Source organism: Rhinolophus hipposideros, assembly GCF_964194185.1.
Source record: "Rhinolophus hipposideros genome assembly, chromosome: 12".
Lineage (NCBI taxonomy): Eukaryota > Metazoa > Chordata > Mammalia > Chiroptera > Rhinolophidae > Rhinolophus > Rhinolophus hipposideros.
The window spans coordinates 708,646-730,618 of NC_138058.1; the positions used below are offsets into that span (position 1 = coordinate 708,646).

The window sequence follows — 21,973 nt, forward strand, 5'->3', positions numbered from 1 at the left end:
TGGGACATATGTTTAATTGTGGTCTTTTCTAGCTATGAAATGGGCACACACACACTTAGTAGAGTTATTCAGCACTTTCCATAGGTGCTCAAATGCTGGGTTTTGATATCTTGAGAGGCGACTGCCTACCTTTAAACATTCTTTGATTCTTTTTCTGTGCTATTTGGCCTGTGTTTCTAGTTACATCTTCCTACCCTCTTCACCCAGGGAAAGACACTGTGCCTGGAGCTTCCATCTGTTGGATCAGCCCTTCTTACCCCCATACTCCGTACTAGGAAGTTGCTTGGGGGGCAAAGGAAGCCTAAGGACACACCCCAAAGAGATAGTCATTCATTCCTTTAGGGTGTTGTTTCGTTTTGATAATGTATGCAATTTTTACATTCTATTCCATGCTGATTTCAATAGAAAACCACTTTTTCTGGTTCACAGCGCACACTCCTAGCAAACTCTCCTCACTGGCTGCAGCCTCCCTATTAAAATAACCCTCTATTAGCCAGAGGGTGCAGTGAAGTGATGCCAGGGCCTGTTGGTAGAGGGTGACTGACGTGGACCCTCATGAGGCCCTGCTCAGCCCAGCCTCCGACACGAGAGGCGCTGAGGAAGTTAGAGAAGTGGCGATTTGCAGGACTTACGAACCTGGAGTGAAGGCTTGGGGTGGGCACCAGCCACCTGCGGGAGAAGGTGTTGGCTCTCGGTTTCATGGTTCTGCCCTGTCGGCTTTTCCCGCATCACTTGGTTCTTTATTTGAGCAGGTTGCATGCTGTGATATATGAATAATCTTCACCAGATGGGTGTGTGGAAGTGTTTCTGATCATTGCGAAAGGAGTGCTCGCAGGCCAGGAAGAGCAGCCTCAGCAGAGGGGCACCAGCACAGACAGGTACACTCAGGGAGAGCAGAGAAGCCTGCAAGTGTCATTGATTCGATTCTGGAAAGGAGATGTCTTGGAAAACATAGGACAGGCATCTGTGTGTCTGCAGACAGAGTTAGGGGAGGGAAGAGGTAACTGGCTAGCAGAGGGTGTGTAGGAGAGGGCAGGCCGGGGCGAGGGGAGGACAGAGGACTGAGCGGGTGAGCTCGGCCTGGCGCCTGGAAGAGAGTGCTGATGAAGCACCACTGTCCGTCTCCGCCTCCCCCGCCCACTGCCACCTACCCCCTGGGTCCTCTAGGGCGCTGGCCTTAAAATAAGCACTGTGTCCTGGGTGATTTCTCTTCAGAGCCTTGGTACAGTTGAAAATGAAAGTCTTAACTACACATGCTCGGTAGTCATAACACATAGACGGACTGTGCCTGAGTGAGTTGTCATCTAACATAAGTGATGTCACATCCTCTGCTTCTGACTGGGAGGCTGGCCGGGGTGGTGAGTTGGGGAAGAGGTCCAGGCCTCCTGATGATGGCAGCCGGAAGGCTTTGTGCGCCGGGTCTGTCTTCAGCGCACAAAGTCAGGTGGGAGCTGCTGGAGTCTGTCTTGCGTTGTGCAGGGTGCCCCGCCAGCCATGGCAGCGGCTTCTCTCCTTGCTTTTGGAAGATTTGTGTGTGTCCAGACAGCTCCCTTCTGAGGGGGAATTCGTTTTGAGGCCTCGGCACAGGGAGATGGCCACTGTCACCTGCATTGGTCCTGGTCCCCAGTAGGTGCTGGGCAAACACATACCAATGGCTGGTTCATGATCATCTTTGTGTTTACCTCAGACCTTCATGCTGGTTTCATCAGCTGTCAAGACTTAAGACATTCAAACACCACGTTGAAGTTTTTCTTCCTTAAACACAGACCCTCTGAGCACTTATCTATAGTCACACTTCAGTTCTTATTTGGTCACCAGACAAGGCTGGAAGCTGGCAGATTCCTTTATGACCTTTTATTCACTGGGTGCCATGTCCTAGGCTGGGTCTAGAAAGCCAGAGGCACAGTTCTTTCTCTTCCTGCATGAGTCTGCAGTGCAGTGTGTCTGTCTGTCAGGCGCAGGACCGACTCTGAGCCATTGCTTCCGGGGTGACCAGGAGAGGCCAGGGCTGTGGGCAGGACTCGGGTGCACTAGGGGGGTCTGGGTTGGGGCAGAAGACCTTAGCTGGGACCACCAGCAAGGACATTCAGTGTGATCCAGTTCACACATCTGTTGTCAAGACCACTTCTTCCTTACAAACAAGCTGTTGACCTTCGAATAATGCCTTTGGGGTCCATAAGTAAGGAGGCGCATTGAAAACTGACCTTGTTTCCAGTGAGCAATCCCTTTTGAGGTCCTAGGCTTCATACTAGCTTTGTTACAATGTGTCTGTGTCTCAAAGAGGGAGTTTTGGATTTCTTTCCCTCCCTCTCTTCCTCCTACCTTAAACACAAATCTAAAGGTAAAAATGGCTTAAGACATTCCGACAGGATATGCTTTATATAGGAAGACAGTGTGGTTTGATAAAAAGAAAAGCATGGAGGCTCTAGTACCTACTAGCAGTGTGACTTTGGGCAAGTTACTTAGCCTGAGAGTCTGTTTCCTCTTAGACTGAATGAGAATAAAGTTATTTTATGAAGTTGAGTTCAAACCGATGGTTTGAGAGTGCTTATTAAATTTGCCTACCATCATCTCACCTTCTCTCCTCCAACCAACCCTCTCAGAAAACTCCCCATTGTAAGCTTTGTATTAGCAAATATACAGTTTTTAATTATAGGTGAGTTGTTAATTATCTATTAAAATTCCTATTTACATGTGATCTTTATACTTTGATTTTTGTATTCCCCTCTCCTTTCTGCCAGCTAGTCTGTACCCAGGGAATTTAAATAAATGGAAGCCGCCTAAACTGTTCATACTGTAGTCAAATGAATAAATTCCTACACTGTCCTGCTTTAGGTTACACTTCCTATTCTCTGTCAGCGTGATTCTCTCGTGCAGCCAGTATCTACTGAGCATTCTGCTGAGTTCTGGAAACAGGTTTATGAGGAAGGCATAGTCATTACTCCCAGGCATACGCAGATCATTATAGGGTAGGGTTAAAGATGCAGGTCAAGGTGTGTGTACCCCAAGAGGGACTGCGCTGGACTGTATAAATAACGCTGTGTTGGTCAGCTTGCGTCGTGGATGGAGAGAGCAGTACTAGTGAGGTGGGTGTTCGGTCTGGAGCCACGTAGCCCAGGGGACAGAGAGCCCCAGGTCTGTTCAGCCCACTCCTGCCACCCATCTAATCCAGGTGCTCTTGTTTGTCGTTTCCAGTGAAGGACAGGTGTGACTGAATTCCCACCCCTGAGTGCTCCCGGGAGAACTTGGGCAGAACCAGTTCACGTCTTCTTGATAGTGAGCGCGTGGGGAGGCTGGCTGCCTGGCCCTGTGGGGACGAGACCGGCAGTTGACGTGGCATGCCACCTTGCCTGGGACCTTGAGCAGCTTACTGGCCCTCATGCCTCAGCTTCCTGATATGTTTTGCTGGGGCTGGTCGCAGCACCTCCCTTCCAGGGCTGGTGTGAGGACGGAAGTGGGTCATCTCCAGGGCCCCGCATGTAGTCATGCCCGATGAACGTGCAGGGTGCCGGTGCGGGCCGCCTGTGGACTGCCCGGCCGCCGGGGGGCGCACACGCAGAGGGACCGGGCCGACCCCTGGTCTGGGGGGGTTGCACGGACTCCCCTCCGTGGGCACTTATTGAGGGCCGCGGAGCGTGTCAGACGTGCGCTCTGTCACGGGGGCCTCAGGTGAGTGACAGGTGATCCTGGCCTCGGACTGTCGGTGCTGTTTATCTGCATTGTACTCTTTGCTTTTCCAAAATACTTTTAAGACCAGGACACTCAAATCATTAGATTTGAAAAGTTGAAGAAATAAGATAATTAGAAAAGGATTCTCTCTTTTAAAGAAAAATACCAGGTATTTAAGTAAAATCGCCCCTTCCGGACCTTATTAACCACCCCAGAAAGACTTCATGTGAGTTGATGGCAGACACTGTCCCGGTTTAAGGTCTGAATGACTTTGCAATAAGCAGAGAACACGCCAGTTTACAAGGCTTCCGTTTTCCGTGGACACACTGTGCCAGCCTTATTCATCAGCCAGTGGAACATCACATGTCCACGAAAGAAATTGGTTTTTTTTCAAGGGGAAACAACGCAGGTACCCCTGTCAAGTTTATGACGACAGTTTAAATTATAAATGAAATTTGATAGTCTCACGTGGAAAGTTTTTCTTTAATTACTAATTTTGCTTTTGATTAATTTTTTTCTTTAGGCTCTGCTCACTCTTTCTTTTCCTGAATTTTCCTGACATGACTGTTCTTTCTCTTTTCGCTGAAATGTTTAAGATATAGTTGAGAGAGCCCTGCTGGAGAACTTGGCTGATGCGGGCTACTTGGTGTGCATTTCAGAATTGTGTTTGCATTGTTTCTCCATGGGCAGGCAGACTAAAGAAAGGGAGAAGCCAGCTTCCAGAATTAGCCTGTCCAGGGGTAGGCCACACTCACTGGAGAGGCTCTTCAGGTTTCTAGAAGCAGGAATTTCCATTACACTCGGGAATTTGTGAACAGTCTGTGCAGCTTGTCACATCAGATGGGTTGGAGCCATCACAGGGCTGTCACACCATCCCTACTCATCATTGCTGGTGTCCCCTACGTGTTTAGCTGAGTGGCCCATAAGTGGCACTGACAGGAGGTGCTTAGTGACTGGTGGCTGTTGTAACCAGAAGTGTACATGGGATTTCTAGGTGACAGGGCTGGGGCTTCGAGGCCACGAGTCAGTGTTCCCCAGCCTTTCCTCATGGGACTCAGTAGTGTGCACTTGGTAATTTCACCGTGGGGTGGATAACGTCTCCCCATTTTAGAGACTAGCACCATTCTTCCTGGGACTTGCTGGGATTGAACACGAGTCATGCGTGCGTGCTGAGCTCAGTGCTCGGTAGGTGGTGTGAGACGGGAGTGAAGGTGTCTTGTAAGGAAAACAGTCTGAATGCAGGACGTTTTATGGTCAGTATGCATTTAACAAGCTCCTTTCTTAGTTACATGTGGATTTTGCTGCCTTCAGCGGCATTGACTGTTTTAAGGAAATTGTGGAATTCCTGACTTCTTCCCTAACTGTATTCCTCTGTGATTTGTTTGCAGTAGGACTGAACTTACTCTGAAGGGGAGGTGTGTGATTTCTGTACTAATTTCAGTAATAGGAAGTGAGCAAGAGTGCTAGGAAGTAGAGGTCAGAGATCAGCTTTGCATAAGCCTGGTATTAAGTAGAATGCCATAACAATTCTCATTTCCTAAATTAATTTACCAGCACTATTTGTGAACTCGTAGACATGTGTGGTAATGGGTGTGTTAGGATTGCTACCATCCTCTTGGCAGAACATTCAATAAAGTTTGCCAGTTTTCTTGGAAGTAGTCGGGAGTGTTGTCGAGTGCTGCTGTGCCCTTGTCACTTTCATGTACATCTGTGGGTCAGAAAACTGGGTTGAGGAAAACGTTTATATTTGAGAAGATAACTTACATTCTTTCAAACATGAATTCATCTATATCCAGATACTTTAAACTTTTAACAGAAACTTACCACAACACATCTGTGAAGAGGAACAGCTCTTTCCAATACGTGATAGAGTACATGCGTCATCTGGTTTTTAAAGTAAAAATCAAATTGTTCTTGCAGTCTTTTAAAATTTTTGAAGTTCACTACTTCCTGGGACCTTTAAAAAACAAAAACCATTGAGAAGCAACTTAACTCCTTTTTCTCCCTTTACTACAAAGGAAATTAATAAAAAAAGTCATAAACTAGGTGACACCTGCATGCCTTAGGGACATTGAGGGCACATATGGCTGTAGTTATATACACCTAAAACAGCCTGTAAGGCAAGTGAACTTCATTGAACTTGAGCCAGCTTTTTCCCTCCCATGTTTTAACCAGCTTTATTAGAGTGTAATTTGCATGACATTGACCAGTTTTCAGTGTGCACTTTGATTAGTTTCACAAACATACCTGCTGTGAAAGCATCACTGTCATAATACAGGACATTGTCATTTCTAAGAAGGTTCCCTTTGCCTTTTGGCAGTCAGGGCCTTCCCCTCGTACTGGCCCCAGGCATCTAGGGATCTGCGTTCTGTCCCTACAGTTTTGCCTTTCCTAGAATTCAAAATAAATGAAGCTGTGTGCAGTCTTGTGCCTGGCTTGTTTCACTTCGCATGCTTTTGAGATTCATCCCTGTTGCATGCATAGAAGTTCGTTTCCTTTTAGTGGTCCTTTCTGTGCCTGTACTACAATTTACATTCACCTGCCGGTGGACATGTGGGTCGTTTCAAGTTCTGGTCTGTTATGATTAAAGCTTTTATAAACATTCAAGGAAGTCTTTTTCATTCCTTTAAGTAAACCCCTAGGAGTGGGATTGCTGAGTGTTTGCTAAGATTACCTTTGTGAGGAGCTGCCAGACCACCGCCCGTGGTGTGGGCAGCCCCCAGGGTTCTTGCTCTATAACCTTGTCCACTTGTGCTGTCCGTCATGTTCTTAGCTGTGGACTGGTGTTCCATTATGGTTTTCATTTGCTTTTGCCTAGTGGCTAATGATATGGGCATCTTTTCATGTGGTTCTAGGCTATTTATAGATCTCCTTTTGTAACATTTCTAGTTAAACCTTTTGCCTAATTTTTATTGAGCTGTTTGTCTTATTAACTTCTATAAGTTCTTCAATACTCTGCGTGTGATTCTTTTATCGGATATATATTGCTAATATTTTTTCCAAGTGTATGGTTTGCTTGTTCATTTTTTTAACAGTTTTTTTTTTTTTCCTGTAAAATCATTTTATTTTCTGTTACATAGACATCTTTCTCAGGTAATGTTACTAGAACCTATTTATGGGGTTTTATAGTCGGGGTAAATATATTTTTCAAAAACTTATTTCTATTATACAGAGTTGTGATACAAAAAATGATTTATAGGCTACAGTTTCAGAAGGCAGTTAGCTGGACTAATACTACTGAAGAAACTTTCCTATTTAAGTCTATAATATGGAATGAAAAGATATGATTAAAAAATCTTCTGATCAAAAAAGCTTGAGATCATCAAAGGGATGTTTATTGTCCTCCACAGAGCGCCACCAGGATTTTCTCATAATCTCCTTTGGTTTCATCCAGGATAGCTTGGCAGAGAGAGATACCATACAACTTCTGACAGCATGCTTTGATATCATTCATGTCGACTTCAGAACGAGAAACCATAATTCTGATCAATGTCTTATGACGAGTTCCAGCACCCTTCATGGCCTGATGAAGCTTCTCAGCAAAGAACATTGGCTTGTTTGTGGCACGCTTCACAATTGTTGTGAAGCATTTCTCGATGTCACCTTTCATCTCCAGGTCCAGAACTTTGTTCATGTCATGCTTACTGTACTTGGCGTATTTCTGAAACACTCTGCGAAGATGGGAATAGCTTCTGGTGGTACGAATGGTATTGAACACATTCACATCTGTCCCTTTTCTCCTTTCCCCTGCTTCATATAATGCCCTGGCGTCTGAGTCAGCCGAATCTTCACTTTGGCTAAAATCCTCAGATCCGTCACCCTTAATAAGAGAAAGCAAAGCCTTCTGGTAATCTCCAGATGTGTCTGAGGTGATGTCTTTAGCCAGGTCTCTCTTCAATTCTTCTCTATAGACTCTGTTAATTTCTCTGATTTCTCTGTTAGTTCTTGATGCCAAAATTTCATTAAGAGTGTCTTCATCAGTTCCAAGGCCCTTCATGGCAGCACGGAGTTCATCAGCATCAAATTGGGCTGGAGTTTTTAATAGAGCCAAAGCAACTTCCTCAAGGTGACCTGTAAAGCTTTCCTCAGAGTTTCATCCAGGGGCTTTCCTTTTTCCTGGAGATAAGCTGCTTTGATCTGCTGACGCTGTGCATTGTTTCTCTTGGTGAGAATGTCAATGATGGTTGCTTCATCCACACCTTTAACCATTATTGCCTTATGCAAGGCAGCAACATCCGAGGATGGATTGAAGCCAGGATAGGGGCTCACTGCTGACCTGGGACCACCTTTGGATCCTTTCACAGTGTTAATGTATTCCTTCTCTTCATTGTCAATAAACCAGGCCTGCTGGAGGAATTCTGATACCATTGCCATTTTTAAAGAAGTTTCTTTTTATCCACCTTCTTCCAAAGAACTAAAAAGAGACTGTTCTCTGATCCTTTCACACTCTTTTTAACAGTTTTTTGAGAGCAAAATTTTTAAAGAAGTAATTTTTCAACTTTATCATTTATGGTTCTGTGCCATTTGAGTCCTATAAGAACTTTTGCTTCCCACAGATTCGCAAAGATTGCCTCCTATGTGTTTCTGTAGAATATTCCAGTTTTAGCTGTTATATGTGGCTGTGCTCACTCACGGGTTGTGAAAGAATTTACAAGGCAGGGAGACATACAGAAGGAAGATTTCTCAAAGTAAGAGGAAGGTCGTCTGGACAGAGTCTGCTGGGAACTACTGCATCGAGTCTTTGTTTCGTCTCAAGTTTTATATTTTCTAACCAGGATGTAAATTGCTTTGGTCTATAGTGGAATTTTCTGTTGAGTTCGGCTTTGTCCATTGGGGTGTGAGGAAGGTGCCGTTAAACTGGTTGTCGTAACTTTTGCTTATATAGATTTATGTGGGAGCCAGGAGTGGGTCCCGTACAGATGTAAAACCTTTCCGAAGTACACATGGCCGAAGTATGAACCGGTCAGGGAGCAAACAGAACCATTGAAACTGGTATGCTTGTAAATGTACAGTAAACAGAGTCAGCAAGGTTTGGCAGAAAGGAGGCAAAGAAAGAAAAGGAAGAAAGGAAGGAAGAAAAGGAAAGGAAGGTTTCAAAAAGTTTCCAAACTAAATTACACTTGTTAAATTATACTAGAGGTCCAAATCTCAACATAGGAGATTTAGTGCCACCATTACAATCCCCCAAGTCATATCATATAATTCATTCTGAGCTAATTTTTGTATATGGTATGAGGTAGGAGTAAATTATTCATTACTTGCATATGGGTATTTAGCTTCCAGCACTATATAGACCAGTTTGGAGAGAACTGCCATCATAACATTGAATATACAAGTATTGCACATATTTTAAGTTTCTGTTATGTTTTTGAATGTTATTATAAATGGAATTATATTTTTATTTTTCAATTGTTCATTGCTAGTACATAGAAATGTAATTGATTTTTGTGTATCGACATTATATCCTGTAGCCTTAATTTGCTTATTCTAATAATGCTTTTTATGGGCTAGGTTCATTACGCTTTTCTACATACATGATCGTGCCTATGAGAAACAACACTTTTGCACCTTCCTTTATGATCTGTATGCCTCTTGCGTCTTTTTCGTGCCTCAGTGAGGTGGCTGAGACTTCAGGAACAATGTTGAATAGAAGTGGCAAGAATGGACATCCTTGCCTTGTTCTCCAGTTTTAGTGGGAGAGCTTTTAGTCTTTCACCATCAAATATGACATTAAATGTAGCTTTTTCATAGATGTTCTTAGTCAGGATGAAGAAGTTCCTTCCTGTTGTTATTTCACTGATAGTTTTCATAATGAATTGTGAATTTGTCACATGCTTTTTTCCTTACCGTTTGTGATGGTAATATATAGTTTTTCGTTTTTCTGTGTGGTTAGCACGTTTTTTAATATGTATAATGCAATACCTTTTTTTAATGTTAAATCAACCTTGCATTCTTGATATTATCCTCATTTGTGTTGTGTCATTAGAATTAACCCCTGGTCTTTCGCAAAAGGTGAAAAGAATTCAGATTCAGCCTGAAATGAGGAGAGCAAGGAAGTAAGTTTATTCAAGAAAAAGGAAGCCGGCCTAGACGTTGCCGGGGCAGAGGACTGCCCCTAACTAGGTTTGCTTTTTTTTATATAGGAAAGGGTAGGCAAATTTCCTTATGGCAGATGTGACGTATAGACTGAGGCCATTTGATTGACATATGTTGGTTATATAACTAGTTTCTTTCTGCACATGCTCTTACCCAGAATGCATACAGGAAAACCCATGGGGGGGAGGGGCAAGCCTTAATGTTCATTCCATTCTAATTGCATTATAATTAGGATAAAGTTCAACTAACGGGCAGGTTTTGGCAGTTTGCACATATGTGAAGAACCGGTTAAAACCAATTGGGTCTTATCTCCTCTTTTTATGAGGGTTTAGACATCTTAGATTTATTTCTAGGGGATGAGCCTGAGCGGTTCCTGGGCAGCCCCTTCAGGTTCACTTTTGTTAAACCTTTTCTGCCTCGTCAATTTGGTCATTATGTTATTCATTTTTTGTATATTGCTGGATTCAATTTGGTAAGGCATTGTTAAGCATTTTTGTGTGTGTGGTAATGAAGGAATATTGATTTTAGTTTTCTTAAATATTTTTGGTTTGTTTCTGGTCCCAGGATAATGTTGGCCTCAGAAAATGAATTGGGAGGTATTTTCCCTAAATGTTGAAATATTTGAATAGAATTCATCTCATTTCTTTTAAGCTGTTTCAGGAAATCACCTAGAGCTCAGACAGGAAAAGTGCAGGTGATCCTGGAAACTCTTCCTGTGCCAGAGAGGTGCTGGAGGGCTAACGGGAACGTGTCTGGAGGGCACAAGAGATGGCCTGAAGGGACTCCACTGGGCCGAATTGGGGACATTTTGAGCATCAGAAAGAATAGTAACAGTAATCAGTTATATCGGGAGAAAAATCCACGAGTCCATAGTGACACTCAAAAATGAAAAGAGTATGTGCAGCCTGATGGCTCGGTTGGTTAGAGCGCAAGCTCTGAACAACAGGGTTGCCAGGTCAGTTCCCACATGGGCCAGTGAGCTGCGCCCTCCACACCTAGATTGAAGGACAACGACTTGGAGCTGATGGGCTCTGGAGAAACACACTGTTCCCCAACATTCCCCAATAAAAAATAAAAAAATAAAAATGACAAGAGTAGAAGGAAATGGAAGTGGTATTACCAGAAAATACCGTGTATAAATGAACAATTAGCACATCACCGTTTACAGTGGTTCTTCCACTTGCAGAGTCCTCAGTGGCGCTGACACTGCTGGTGAAAGGTGGTCGGGTGGGTGCACACACACAGTGTCCCCCGGGATTACTTACTGATGACAGATGTGCTGGGAAGACTTGGCGGCTCCCGCATCCACCGCGTGGGCCAGTCTAGCATCGCCAGTAGTGTCCCGGGAGCGCGGCGTACGCACACCCTCACCTGGGGGTCAGTCTTTCCAAATACGTTTATTCTTGAGTCTAATTATGAAGAAACCATAAAGCAAATCAAGACTGTGGGACATCTGTGTAATATTAGGTCTTGATTCTTCAAAAATATGTCATGAACAAAAAAAATTTGAAGAGACTGTTCTAATTTAAAAGATTAAAGAAACATTACAACTAATTGAAATGCATTATCCTTTTTAAAAACTTTTTAAAATTAAAACAATTATTAAAGTAGAGTTGGCATACAATATTATATTAGTTCCAGGTGTACAAGTAATGCATGATCCTTGGTTGGCTTCTGGACCAGAAAAAAAAAATGGACACTTCTGGATGGACAGTTATTTTCTCATATTACTGTATCACATGAAACTACATGATTATGTCACAGAGCATCCTTATTCTTAGAGAATACATGCCAAAGTATTTACTGGGAAATGTTGTGACATCTGTAGCCTGCTTTCAAAAAATCCCAAAATGAATATATATGGGAAAGGAAGAAGGGAAGAATGTACTAAAACAAATGTCACAAAGTATCGTGATTTTAATTTTTCTGTAGGTTAAAGTGTTCTACAGTAAAAGATTTGGCAGGAAATGTTTCCCTGTTGGAGAGTCTGGGCCACAGCCTCTACCATGTGTCCGAAGCAGCTGGCTCTCCAGGCTTGCCCCTTTCCCCCGACCCCTTCCCCAGACACAGACGACCTTGACTCTTAGCTGATTGAAGACACACCCTCCAGCGTCGGCTTCTGTTACTGCTCCCTTTTCCTAACCTCACTGTACCTTCACCCACACATTTCTTTACTTCAGTCTTTAGAAAGCATTTCCAGGGCTGATCACCCCTTCTCTTGACCCAGGGAAACCACTTCATAGTCTGGCTGCTGCCCCGCTGTGCAGAAACCTGGCTCAGGACTGACTCACCAGTGCTCCCCATTGGCCAAATCTGGGGCTTAAAGTCTGCCCCCTCCGCCACCCTCTCTGTGATAACCTTTGACTCCGATGACGGCTCTTCTCTCTGGCTCCCAGGACCCGTGCTCTGCTTTCCTTTCCTCTTCCTCCGACACCTCCTGTCTGGAGCTGCTGCCTGTGTTAAACTACAGCCTCCAGTTCTCTGCCGTTTATTTCTACCTTGGTGACCTTTGGGAGCTTGGAGCTTCAGTTTTCATCTTTCTGTGGGTGTCTCCAGGTGTGATCTCTTTCCCGAAATTCAGACACTGCCCTGGGACTGCCTACATCAACCTTCTCACTTGATACTCCACTGTCACCTTAAGTCCTGTATGTCTGAAGTAGAATGGAGCCTTTGTCTTCCCTCATCCTCCCCGTGAAACAGGCCAGCCGCCTGGCTGCTGCGGAAAAGGCATTGTTTCCATCACCCACCCCCACAGCTTGTATGTGTCACTGTAACGCGCAAACTCCAGACTCAGTCCCAGAGAATGGACTTCAGGACGTTTCAGAGGAGCCTCGGAATCTCCACTGTATTGAGGATCCAGATGACTTGATGCTCGGATCCAAGGACCCCAAGTTGAGAACCGCTGTTTCATGACCAGTTTGAGGGTCAATCTCTGTACTAGTTCACTATGGGGTACCACTGCCTTCCAGCAGTCAATCTAGTTGAGCGACACCCCATCCCCTCCAAGGGTGGAAGATTGTTGAGGGGCAGCCTGAGCTTGAACTTCGTAGAAAACCAGACCTGAGCGCTCTCTCTTGACCGTGCCATTTACCTGCTGTGTAACCTGTGGCCAGTTACTAGAAAAATGGGGAAAATAGTACATAGCTTCTAGGGCTTCGCGTGGGGTGTGCCCAGCACTGCGCCTCTGTCCATCCTCTTGTCTACTTTCCTGCCCTGCCCCCTACATTTCAGACTGTTCTTTTCAGAATGTACCATCATCTCTCACACCTAATTCTGGGGCCCCCGGGTGTTTCCTGGTGGGAATGCACACCCATCTGACTCGCTTGCGTTTCACTTGGAACGCTGCTTGGAGGCACCTGTCAGTGCACCTGGAGCCCCAGTACCTGACTGACTTATGTGTGTCCCATCTTGGTCTGTCAGCTCCTTGAGGACTGGTAGCACCTGCCTAGCCCCCAGTCCCGCACCTGTGTGCAGTAGCTCCCTGTGAAAAGTTGTCTGTTTTTTCAAGTAAACTACCAGAGTGCCCACTCTGGCATTAGCTAATGGCATTTTGGAGGTCTCGTTTGGAAATTTTCTTCCTCAGTTGTTTGTCAGCATACAAGGTGGCAGGAAACTAGCCAGCCAGTTTTCAAAACAGAAAGTGTAGTCCCTTTTGGAGTAGAAGTTTTAGCATTTCCAAAACATTTTTTTCTAATGTCTGCAGACATAACTTGCTTCCTTTTCTAACTTTAAGTTTGCAGTCGACTCACCCACAATGAGATCATCAAGTGACCCCCACCCCCCGTGCCGTGAGCAAGTTAGCTGGTCCCTTCTGCTTTTCGCCAGTGGTTGGCACCCACGATGGCACCCCTGCAGCTTTGAAACAAGCGGGGCACGCTCAGGGTAAGAAAAGGCTTGTGCTTGGTCACTAGAGAAGCAAATACGTACAATGGTATGTTTTATGTCCGTGTAATGATAATGAAAATACATGAATCAGTAACATTTAAAATAAGGAATTAGAAGTCATCATAATGCTGAAATTTAAGTAAAACATTTAGTACATGAGCACAACAGGATTTTGGTTTTTGATTTTTTGTTGGTTTGGATTGGTGTCTTTTAATTTTTTTCTCTTTGTAAAAAGTCTCACATTAGTTTGAACATCTAATTTCATTTTTAAGTTAATGCTGTTGGACAATTTTCTAAACTTAAGATTTATATCAGAGGTAGGGAATAAGCTAAAGACTGATAGTGAATAAATTGTTGAACCATGCATTTACAAAAGTCATGTTTAATAGTAAAAAGTAACTAGTTTACAGTACTTACTGAATAAAGGAAATATTCTTTAACTCTTTACTTCTAACACTTTATCAATTTGACATAATTTATGTTTTCACCATTATTATGCCCAAGAAAATTTTCCAAACTTTAAGTCTTTTTTTTCTTTCACCACTTAATGGAGTATGACTTACATGCTTTTGGTAGGAGCTCCTTGAAAGAAACTTGAAATTTTAATTTGCGCCCAGAAATTGTTTGATCAAAGTATAGGAGATCAGAACCACATGAGTTAAAACAAAGAGTGGACTTTTTAAAAAGTGTTATCTATATAATCAACAAATTAGCTGTTGGGACATTGTAAGTATTTCACATGTCTACTTAGCACCAGCAGAACAAATTGGTTCTAAGATACTAAGACGTTTGTGATTGTTTTGCTTTGCTTTGGGTGTCCAGTTGCTCTGGCCCCATTGTTGATAAGGCTGCCCTCCCCGAGCCTTGCTCCCACCTTTGCCTGCATCAGACCGTGTGTGTGGGTGTCACATTCTGGGTGCTAGCCCGTTGGTCTGTGTGCAGATGCCTCTGGCTGGAGTGCCATAGCCCTGGATTGAGCCTTAACACTGGGCACAGTAAGTCCTTCCACCTTCTTTCTCAGGGAGTGTGCTTCTTTACGGAAATTTCAGAATGAGCTTGTCTATGTCTATGGAATATGTTTGCAGAGGTATTGATAGGAATTGCGCTGTATCTGTATTAGTTGTGGGGAGGGGAATTGACATGTATCCTAGGTTGAGAACTGCAGTCCATGAATACGGTATGTATGTATATGTTCATTTCTTTAGATCTTTTTTTAAAATCAGCATTTGTAATTTTTTTTAAAGGCTTTATTTCTAGTACCTTTTTTGTGTGTGTTTTACAGGATTTTATTGGGGAACAGTGTGTACTTCCAGGACTTTTTTCCAAGTCAAGTTGTTGCCCTTTCAGTCTTAGCTGTGGAGGGCACAGCTCAGCTCCAGGTCCAGTTGCCGTTGCTTGTTGCAGAGGGCACAGCCCACCATCCCTTGCAGGAGTCGAACTGGCAACCTTGTGGTTGAGAGGACGCGCTCCAACCAACTGAGCCACCCGGGAGCTCAGCGGCAGCTCAGCTCAAGGTGCCGTGTTCATTCTTAGTTGCAGGGGGCGGAGCCCACCATCCCTTGTGGGACTCAAATTGAACTGGCAACCTTGTGGTTGAGAGCCCACTGGCCCATGTGGGAATCGAACCGGCAACATTCGGAGTGAGGAGCATGGAGCTCCAACCGCTTGAGCCACCGGGCCGGCCCAGCATTTGTAATTTTTAGCATTCAGATCATGTGCATAATTTAAGTGTATACCTAAATATTTTATTTTTTTGGATTGATTATAAATGGCGTTTTCAATTTTGGTTTCCACATGTTCGTTGTTAGTATGTAGAAGTGTTGATCTTATTTCCTGCTACCTTGCTGAACTCACGTATTCTAGGAGTTTTGGTGTTTTTTGTCGATTCCTTTGGATTTTCCTGTCGTCTGCAGATAGGGACAGTTTCATTCTTCCTTCCTGAGCTGTATGTGTTGTTTTTGTCTCTTGTCGCAGTGGCTGGAATGTCTAGTACCTGCTGAGTACGAGTTGTGAAGGCGATGTCCTCACCCGCTCCCCGGGCTTAGGGCGAAGCGCTGTCTGCACTGTCCAGGATGATGTTAGCAGTAGGTTTTGTACATGCTCAGTGTCACTGGAGGAAGTTCCATTTTGGTCTTAGTTTGCTGAGAAGTTGTGTCATGAATGGGTGTTTGATTTTGCCAAAAACGTTTTCTACATCAGTTACTTAGATCATATGATTTCCTTATTTAACGCTTGGTGTGCTGGCTTCCATGGCCTGATTTTCAAATGTTGAGTCAGTCTTGCAAATGCGGACGAAATCCCAGTCAGCCATGGTTACAGTCCCGAGGCTCTGCCAGTTCAGTTTGCTAGTTACCTGCGGACGCCTTTGTATCTAAGGAATGCTGGGGCCTGTAGTTTTAAAAACCATTGTGTCATGTTTTTGTCAGGTGTTGGTTTTGGGGTAATACTAACCTCATAAAGTGAGTTGGGAAGTATGCCATCTTGCCTTTTCTAGAATAGATTATGTAAAATTGGTGCTAATTTTTCTTTAAATGTTTAAGAAAATTCTCCTATATAGCCATTTACACCTGAAGGTTTCTTTTGCGGGGATCTTTCTCTTGACAAATTTGGTGTTTTTAGTGGCTATGTGTGTATGCAGCGCATCTCTTGTTGCTTGGTTGAGCTTTGGTATTTTGGGGTTTTTGATGACTTCGTCCATTTTTTTCTCAGTTGTCAAATTTATGATCATAAAGTTCGTAATATCCTCTTGTTAATCTTTTAATAGCTGTAGTGCTAGCCTCTGCTTCATTCCTGGTGTTGGTGGTTTTTTTTGTCTTCTCTCTTTTTTGTATGTCAGTCTTGCTAGAGGCTTGTCAGTTTTGTTAAATTTTTTTTCAGAGAACCAGCTTTTGGTGTTATTTTTGTTTTCAATTTCATTGATTTCTGCTTCTGTTTTTATTGTTTCCTTCCTCCTACTTGTTTCAGGTTATTTTGATTATCTTTTTTAAATGAATCCTTTTCCAAAGATTGCATTTTATTTTATTTATGTTGTCTTTGAGTATATCGCTTGTGTATATTTTGTTTAGTGGTTGCTGTACACATCACATATGTAACTTACCACAGCCCACTGATACCAGTGTTTTAACACTGGCTGCAATATTAAAATCTTGCTTTCATTAAGATTCCGTTGCCCTCCTCCCCACTTTTTAAAATATAATCTTTTGAAGTATTTCCTCGCCAGACTTTGAACACACAGCGGTTATAATTTTGTTTCAACCTTCAAGTATGATGTAAGAAACTCATGAGGAGGAAGGGTAGTCTACCATGTTTATCCTCATTTTTTATCCCTTTCTTTAGTCTTGTTTCCTTTATGAAATTCCAAGTCTTCAGTTATCATCTCCTTTCTTTGGAGAGAGCTCCTGTAGCCATTCTTTAGGGGTAGGGCCAGCAGTGACAGTTTTTAGTTGCGCTTCATCTAATAATTCCTTTGTTTTTCCTCCTTTCCTGAAGGATACTGAGTTCTGCTGGATACAGAACTCCCTGTGGACAGTTCTTGGATTTGAGCACTTAAGAAATGTTGTGCCACTTCCTGTGGGCCCTGATTTCAGATGAGAAACCCACTTCCACTGGGACTGCTGTTCTGCCACAGCTGATGTGGGTAGTGCCGTCTCTCTTAGGTCGCCTTTAAGACTGTCTTTCATTTTCAGAAGTTAAATTGTGATGTTTCTTGGCGTGGACTTCGGAAGTCCTGTCTGGTATTTGCTCTGTAGGTTCATCTTTCACCAAATCTGGTAAGTTTTTGTTCATAAAGAATTTCATTTTCAGTTCTTTGACCTTCAATTCTGTTTGGTTTTTCTTTATAACTTCTGTTTCTTTGCTGAGGTTTTGTATGTTTCATTTTTCTCCAGGGGATTTGTAAGTACTTATTGAAACAATATGGTGGTGACAGCAGTAAGATCTCTGTGAGTTCTGAATTAGATTCCTCTTTGTTTTGGCTTCAGTTGATCTCATTCACGGTGTGTGTTCTTGGTATAATGAGTGATTTTCTATTGTATTTGGACATGTCTATTATGTTAGGAGATTCTGGGTCAATTTAAATCTTTTAGCAAGCGTTCACTATTTTAGGTTCAGTGACAAGATAGCTTAGACTTACTTTTTCCCCTGCTCCTTCTCTCTGAATACCTTGGGAACAATGTAACAGACAATCATTACAAGATTCTGAAAGGTGGAAAGAAGGTGGACTGGCTAGGGACTTCAAGATGTAAAGAATGATACTTTGGTGGATTCCGTGTTTTCTTGGTATTTCCCATCTATCCCAGACTGGAGGGGCCTACAACTTGGAATTGCCAACAGGCATAGACAGACAGAAAAACCTGCTGTCACTGGCCAAAAGCCCAGGAAGGGCGAAGCCCACAGGGAGTCAGCAGTGACACCTTTACACAGTGGTGCTGAGGGGCCTGGTCTGAGCAGAGACAGAGTGGGTGACCTGAGAACTGTCCAGGGTCCTGACCACCCGCAGGCCTGGCATTCCTCCACCCAGTCACTTAATCGGACAGTGTGGCCTAAGGAAGTGCCTTCCGCTCCTTCATGTGGCAGCAGAAGGCATCCAGTAGTAACTCGGGCAGAATGAAGGCATCACAAAGGCTTGTTACAAAACCGCCGACCAGAACCTACACAGCGAACCTACATAAGGCAGTGTTTTTCTAACCAGTCTAGACCATTGACTTCACCTAATCAAAGGGAATTTTGCGGATCAAAGTACTTGTGGTGCTTAATATCAGTCATCACCGTCAGATGAGTTGTTGGTTCATATATCTTTGGTTCTGTTCTCCTTGATCATTTTTACTTTAAAATGTGTGATTCTGGTGAAGTCTAAAACTGTAGTGCATGTGTGCTCTAGGAAATGAGTTCATCTTGGTTCGCTGGCTGTGTCCAGTGTCACTGTGCTCCCTCTATTGCAAATTTGGGCTGTTAGAAGAAAACCCCACTGAGCTTTATTTCCCCTCTCTGAGTCTTTATTGGCTAAAACTGTAGTCATCTTAGATTGCAGGTTGACAACTGAGCAGTTTTTCATTCCATGGTGTGAAAAATTGGATTGGAATCTTGAGCCTGTAAATCAGGATGTAGATTCATACTGGGCTCTGAGAATCAACAGACTCATGGCCTGGTTCTAGTTCCAAATTCATTCAGTGTGCATGGTTTCTGAGGGACCCTTCACCTTTAAACAAAAAAGAATAGTATTTCTCCCAGGTTGCTGAGAATAACTGCTTCTCCAGTCTGGTACCACCTGATGGAGATTATCCTGAAGAGAGTGTGGAGGGGATCACGGGGAAGGAGATGGGCAGTTTAAGGGCTTGAGGGTCTTAGCAAACTGGAGAGAGGACGCCTTGGGTTCCAGAGTCACAGGGACATGTCTGGGAGAGGTCAGAGAGGGAAAGTGGGGTATCCATGAAGTACAGTACGCACACACTAACCTTTGACTAATTGTGTTGTTAAAGCACACATCTTAAGTGGCTTTTTAAATATTTACTTTGTTGTACAGTTGACCCTTGAACAACACAGGCTTGAACTGGTCCGCTTATACGCAGATTTTTTTCACTAAATATTGTAAATATATTTTCCTTATGATTTTCTTAATAACATTTTATTTTCTCTAACTTACTTTATTGTAAGAATATAGTATAAAATACATATCACACACAAAATAGGTGTTAATCTAGACTGTTTATGTTATCAGAAAGGCTTTCTGTCAGTAGTAGGCTATTAGTTAAGTTTTTAGGGAGTCAAAAGTTACACTTGGATCTTCGATTGTGCGGGGGGTCGGCACCCCAGCCCCCATGTTGATCAAGGGTCATCGGTACTTATGTAACGATCATCCAGATGAAAACATAAACTAGAAAGTTTTGCCAGCATTTCTCATTAGGGAAATCTTTTCCCATCATCTGCTTAATGTGGTTTTAAATATTGGTTTGACAGGTATTTATTATTTCTCTGTCTTGTGCTGAAATTTTGAATATTCTGTAAGAAAGACACTTTGCCTTAATGAGACTGATAGCTGCCACCACCATGTGACACAGTTATGTGTTTCTGAGGGGGGATGTTTCAGTATAACAGGCTGGTTGTATGTAGATGCAAGGATAAGACAGGAGGATGGCTGCAGTTTGGGAGACAAGACTTCATTTAGTTAATGTGAGGGGATGATTTCAAATCCCTCAAAAGCTGGGGTATAAAAAGAAGCAAAGAAACAAACCATGTAGAGTATCGAAGACAATACTAACTTTTTAAAGCAAGGTTTATCGAAGTATAATTGACAACAATAAACTTTACACATTTAAAGTGTACAGTTTGAGTTTTAGGCCATGTATACACATGTGGGACTTTCACCACAATGAAGATAAGGACACACGGCCCTTCTGAAGTTTCTTTATGACCTTTTGTAACCTGCTCCCGCCCCCACCCCCGGCAGTTGTGACCAGGCTACATATTTTGATGCTTTACATAAACAGTACCATATAGTGTGTACTACTCTCTGCTTATCTGTCTCCTTTCACTCAGCATCATTATTTTGAAATTGATCCAGCTGTGTAGTTTGTTTCCATAGTTTATTTAATTTATTTTTTTTAAAAAAAGATTTTTATTGGGGAAGGGGAACAGGACTTTATTGGGGAACAGTGTGTACTTCCAGGCCTTTTTTCTAAGTCAAGTTGTTGTCCTTTCAATCTTAGTTGTGGAGGGTACCGTTCAGCTTCAACTTGTTGTCCTTTCAGTCTTAGCTCAGTTTCAAGTTGTTGTCCTTTCAGTCTTAGTTGTGGAGGGCGCAGCTCAGCTCCAGGTCCAGTTGCCGTTGTCAGTTGCAGGGGCACAGCCACCATCCCTTGTGGGAGTCGAACCTCTTGTGGTTGAGAGGACGTGCTCCAACCAACTGAGCCATCTGGGAGCTCAGCGGCAGCTCAACTCAAGGTGCCGTGTTCAATCTTAGTTGCAGGGGGTGCTGCCCACCATCTCTTGCTGGAGTCGAGGAATTGAACTGGCAACCTTGTGGTTGAGAGCCCACTGACCCATGTGGGAATCGACTGCCAGCCTTCGGGGTTAGGAGCACAGAGCTCCAACCGCCTGAGCCACCTGGCCGCCTCCATAGTTTGTTTATTTTTTATGCTGATTGGTATTTCTTGTGTGTTTATACCAGTACCGTAATTTGTTTATCCATTTACTCATCAGTGCCAATTTGGGGCATTTCCTCTCTTGAGCTCTTACAAATAAAGCTGCTTATAATAAATCTTTGCACATACTCGTACATTTCATTTTCTCTCGGGTAAATACCTAGGAGTGGAATTCTGTATCTAATGGCAGGTGTATGTTTAACTTTTTCAGTAACTGCTAACCTGTTTTCTAAGGTGGTTACACAATTTATATTCCCATCAGCCGTATGAGTTCCAGACTTTCCACATCCTTCTAACAGTTGGTGTGGTAAGAATTTTAAATTTTAGTAATTCATGCCTTTGTGTTGGTATTATATCTCATTGTGTTTCTAATGTGCACTTCCCTAATGGCTAAGGATCTTGACTATCTTTTCATGTGCCATTTATATTGTCTTTGCTTAAATGTTCAAATCTTTTGTGTATTTAAAAAATTGCATTGCATATTATTGCTTAGTTATAAGAGTTCTTTACATATTTTGGATGCATATCCTTTATCAGATAAATATTTTGCAAATATTTGTTTCCAGTCTGTTGCTTGTATTTTTTTTTACTTTTGTAACAGTGTCTTTTGAAGAATAAAAATTTGAAAATTTTGAAATCAAGTCCAATTTTTAACATGTGAATAAGAAATTAAACAATAACTAAATAAACAAGACATCTAGTGTTCATAGGCTGGAATATTTGTTAATGTTAAAACTGTTATACTGGGGCCGACCGGTGGCTCAGGCGGTTGGAGCTCTGTGCTCCTAACTCCGAAGGTTGCCGGTTCGATTCCCACATGGGCCAGTGGGCTCTCGACCACAAGGTTGCCAGTTTGATTCCTCAAGTCCTGCAAGGGATGGTGGGCAGCGCCACCTGCAACTAAGATTGAACACAGCACCTTGAGCTGAGTTGCCGTTTAGCTTCCGGATGGTTCAGATTGTTGGAGAGTGGGCTCTCAACCACAAGGTTGCCAGTTCGATTCCTTGACTCCCTCCTCCAGCAACTGGCGGCGGCAGCTGGACCTGGAGCTGAGCTGTGGCCTCTACAACTACGATTGAAAGATTGAAAGGACAACAACTTGAAGCTAAACAGCACCCTCCACAACTAAGATTGAAAGGACAGCGGCTTGACTTGGAAAAATGTCCTGAAAGTACACTCTGTTC

General features: G+C 43.2%; 1 protein-coding gene and 1 pseudogene across 3 annotated transcripts in view; one reads left to right on the forward strand and one right to left on the reverse strand.

Moving 5' to 3' along the window:
- Positions 1-21,973, forward strand: part of TMEM131 (transmembrane protein 131) — a 174,562-nt gene that overhangs the window by 18,099 nt on the left and 134,490 nt on the right. The gene's annotated exons all lie outside the window — the stretch shown is intronic.
- LOC308506068 (annexin A1-like) lies at positions 7,004-8,043 on the reverse strand (annotated as a pseudogene). The gene has a single exon. The product of its transcript is annotated as an annexin A1-like (transcript).